At 42.6% G+C, this 4,486-nt stretch overlaps 1 protein-coding gene across 2 annotated transcripts in view; it reads right to left on the bottom strand.

Annotated features, from left to right (window-relative positions):
• Positions 1-4,242, bottom strand: part of LOC106882733 (inter-alpha-trypsin inhibitor heavy chain H5) — a 38,836-nt gene extending 34,594 nt beyond the window's left edge. The window contains exon 1 of one of the 2 annotated variants that reach the window (XM_052973158.1): positions 4,118-4,242. The gene's annotated coding sequence lies outside the window, so the exon portion shown is untranslated. Of the gene's footprint in view, positions 1-4,007 lie in introns of both variants that reach the window. The other variant, XM_014933504.2, reaches the window with a different exon arrangement.
• Positions 4,243-4,486: the final 244 nt, after the last annotated feature.

Genomic DNA, 4,486 nt, shown 5'->3' with positions numbered 1-4,486 from the left:
TATATATATATATATATATATATATATATATAGAGAGAGAGAGAGAGAGAGAGAGAGAGAGGGGGGGGAGAGAAGATAGAGGGATAGATAGATAGGTATGCATGTACTTATAAATATGTATGTGTGTTGTGTGTGTGTGTGTATTGAAGTAGAAAAATCAATTTATTGCGCAAGTTTTAACAACAAAATATTATATAGGCCCTGAAAAGCTTATGGGCCCTCAAGAGCCATATGGGCCCTCAAGAGTCATATTGGCCCTCGGGAACCACATGGGCCCTCAAGAGACATATGGGTTCCTAAGAGCCATATCGCCCGCAGTTGAGAACGATTGATATAGTTCCGTGTTCGATTCTATTTCGGGGCTACTTTGATTGACAATTACCTCTTATTATTACCTCCTGTCAGGCTAACCCTTGTGAGTTAAATTTGATCGACAGAACTGTGAGATAACTGCTTAAAGGTCTTCCTTTGATATTGGTCGAAAGAGTGTCAGTGTGCAGAGACAATGCTATTCACCCGCATTTTTCAGCCTAGCCTCCATATCTACGTCTTGAAAGAAAGCTGTGTGGGTGTATGGCGTGGTACATCAGTATCAAAGGATTGCCCTCATTAAATAAGGGTGCTCCTTCTTTTCGGGCTGGTAGAATCTGTCCATCGCCCAGCTTAACTCCACCACCACCTGACCAATTTGCTGGTCTTTAATGCAGTTTACAATATCTTGTATGTATTGTGGCCAGTCCCCGATTTGAGGAGAACATTGGCTATTTATCTTCTCTACTTGACTCACAGGACCTATTTAAAGAGGATGGACAGAACATTGACCCTCATCCTTTGACGAAACTATTAAACAAAGAATTGTGTCATAACCACAACCACAATATTAGTTTCCTGAACAAATACACAACAATAACAGCAACTGCAGCCTCAAATCGATTAAAGCATAATCATAACTGCAGCTACAGCCACAACCACGAACCACTACCTTAACCACAACAATGATTATAATCTCAACTATCACAGTAACCACAGCGACAGCTATAACCACAATCCATCCCAGCCATAGACATAATTGCAATCGTAATACAGAATCTCGACAGAATTTTGGACCAAGTGTTCTTCGAAGTCGTATACCTCATCGGAAAGGAAAAGCGTATTTGAGTTTCCGGCTGCGGAGGCGAAAATCTAAAATCTTAGAATTTGTGGAATTTTTTCTTTTCTTTTTTTTTTTCTTTTTTATTGATTTCCGGAATCACAATTTCTGTTTTATGAAACAAAGGAACATCCAAAACTGAGGAGAGAGAGAGAGAGAGAAATCTCCCTTCATCCTTTCCCATGATGTGTTGCACTTCGAATGACCACTATTCCGAAATTCCTCCCAAATCTATGATAATCACTGTCTCCGACAGAAATTGGGCAAAGGAAAGCAAAAATGCTTCAGGCCCTGGGAGGTGGAGAGCTCTCATATTTCAAGGTCAGTGAGGGTTTACGGAGGGGCCAAGATGATAGTCTCTGGCCATTCTTGGGTTTCAATACCCCCAAACCTTTGTGGTGGCTGAAACTCCCTCTTACAAGCTCTGATTATAACCACAACATGGAATACGACCATAACCACAATGACACCATACCATAACTGTACTACAACCCTAACCACAACTATAGTCACACCACAGCCATAAATAAGACCCCCAACTGCAAAACCACCTCTCATAAAGCCACCGTTAACAACAGGTGAAGGCGCGTGGTTGAGTGGTTAGGGTATTCGGCTCACGATAGTAAGGTCATGAGTTCGATTCCTGGTGGTGTTTTTTGTCCTTGAGCAAGACATCTTATTTCATGTTGTTCTAGTCCACTCATCTGGGAAAAAAATGAGTTGTACCTGTAATACAAAGGGGGCCAGCCTTGTCACATTTTGTGTCAAGTTGATTGTCCCTGAGAACTACATTATGTCTGCGAAGCTGTCAGCCACGTGCTGGCGTTGATTTTTTTAATGAGCAGGCTGTTCGGTTAATAGGATCAACTGGAACACTCACCGCATTAACCGACGGAGAACCAGTTAAATTAACAACCGACTCTTTCTTTTGCCATAGCATCACAACCACTGCCTCCAACGGCGACAACAATGGTCTTTACAACAACCATAACAGAAACCACCACTACAACAATCATCATCATCATCATCATCATCATCATCATCATCATCATCATCATCATCATCATCACCACCATCACCACCATCACCACCACCACCATTGCCACAATACCGCCACATAATCATATCCATTAGTAGACCAATAATAAAAAGCACGAACTGGAAATCGTTCGGTATTGCTTGACGGTTCCATTCAACCACAAAACCATTCCTCATGGCATTGACAAAGAGGCTAGGCAGGAAAAAAAAAGGCGGGGGGAGCAAATGATGTCGTCTCCTCTCACCGACACTATGTAGATCAATACCGAAGGATCGCCCTTCACCTGTAATAAAGCCATGAGAAGATGACTAATACTCCATATTCAGCATCTTTCACACCATCACAACATGACCACCACCATAGCAACCGAATTATAATTCAAACAACCATTATTACCATCATCGTAGCAACCGAACTACCCGCATGAATGCGTCCTTTACAAGTAATAGCTTTTACTAACTACATTACGGGTACTACCACCACAACACAACACCGTCCGGGTGGTAAAAAGCTTGCCTCCTAACCACATGGTTCCGGGTTCAGTACTTTCGCGTGGCACCTTGGCCAAGTGTCGCTTACTATAGCTTAGGGACCACCAAAGGCTTGTGAGAGGATATGGTAGACGGAAACTGAAGGAAGCCCGTCGTATATATGTCTATATATATATGTATGTGTGTTTTTGTGTCTGTATTTGTACCCCCATCACTGCTTGATAACCGGTGTGGATGTGTTTACGTCCCCGTAAACTAGCGGTTCGACAAAAGCGATCGATAGAATAGGTACCAGGCTTAGAAAAGCTCCCACATGGCCACAGTCAAATGACTGAAACAAGTAAATGAATAAAAGAATATCACGAGCAATTTCACCAAGTGTCTAAACAAATTACACGGGCTTCTTTCAGTTTCCGTTTTCCAAATACATATGTGTGTGTGTGTGCGCGCGTGCGTGCGTCGTGCGTGCGTGCGTGCGTGCGTGTGTATGTGTCTATATGCCTGTGTTCCACCCCCGCCGCCGCTTTACAACTGGTGTTGGTGTGTTTACGTCCCCGTAACTTAGTGATTCGGCGAAAGAGGCGGATCGAATAAGTATCCAGGGGCGGACCCAAGGAAGGGGGCCTGAGGGGCACGTGCCCTCCTCAAGGAAAGAAATGCACCCTTCTAAATAATGTTATCACGCCATTTTCTCCTGGAATTGTATTTCCTTCCGACCTTCTGCTCTCCCTTCGAAAAACTCCCAGGATCGCGCCTGAGTGCCGAGCTTTAAAAAATAAACACTGGGGTGGATTCATTCAACTGAAACTTCTTCAAGGTGATGCCCCAGCATGGCCACAGTTTATTGACTAAAACAAGCAAAAAATCAAGGATGAAAGATAAAAGATAATGACCACTACAACGGCAAGCATAGTAACAAAAAAAGCATCACAACACAAACACACTACAGCCGCAATAATAGCCACAACAACAGGAACGTACCCACAGCATCAACCATAGAAAGAATCAGAGAGTGGACCACATTGTGCTAGAAATAGCAGCTAAATCTTTCTCAATTCAACACACCTTCTCCACCTCATAAAAAACAAAGATGTTTGTACAAGATAATGTAGCTTTGGATAAAGAATATCTTTAAAAAAAAAATAAATAAAGAGAAAAATACAAAAAATACAGGACGGTCACGGTTAGATTACTTCTGATTATATGCCACCAGCTCGACTAATATTGGCCCTGAGTTGAAATGACAACAACAGAAGCAGCAGCAGTAACCACAACAACAAGAAGCAGCGAAAAGAAATAGCAAGAAAAATATATTAACAATACTAACCTTGACACTAGTAGTAGTAGTAGTAGTAGTAGTAGTAGTAGTAAATTAGTTTGTGTGTTAAGTAATGTGTTTTTGGTGTAAGCTGGAAGAGCGGTTTTGATATTACTTACCAGCAGCAGCAGAAAAGGTTGTAATGGATGTGACTGGTTATAATGATGACAAGAGTTGCACTGAAGTTGGCAGACGACAAATGTTTTAATATAAGAGGAGGAGAGATGTAGTGCGTAACCTGTTGGTGGTGGCTGCTGCAGACACGCACACACAAACGCACACACCACATACAGAGGGTAGGAGAGGTGAGAGAGGGAAGAGGGAGAGAGAAGAGGGAAGAGCGAGAGAGAAGAGGGAAGAGCGAGAGAGAAGAGGGAAGAGCGAGAGAGAATGAGAGCGGTTGAATGAGAGAATTAGCGAGAATGAGAAACAGTTACGCAGACAGAATGACGGATAGATTGAGAGGGTGAGAGAGAGAGAGACAGAAA

This window comes from Octopus bimaculoides, chromosome 15 (genome assembly GCF_001194135.2).
Source record: "Octopus bimaculoides isolate UCB-OBI-ISO-001 chromosome 15, ASM119413v2, whole genome shotgun sequence".
Classification (NCBI taxonomy): domain Eukaryota; kingdom Metazoa; phylum Mollusca; class Cephalopoda; order Octopoda; family Octopodidae; genus Octopus; species Octopus bimaculoides.
The sequence above is the reverse complement of the archived record's forward strand: the minus strand, read 5'-3'. Positions and strand labels throughout refer to the sequence as shown.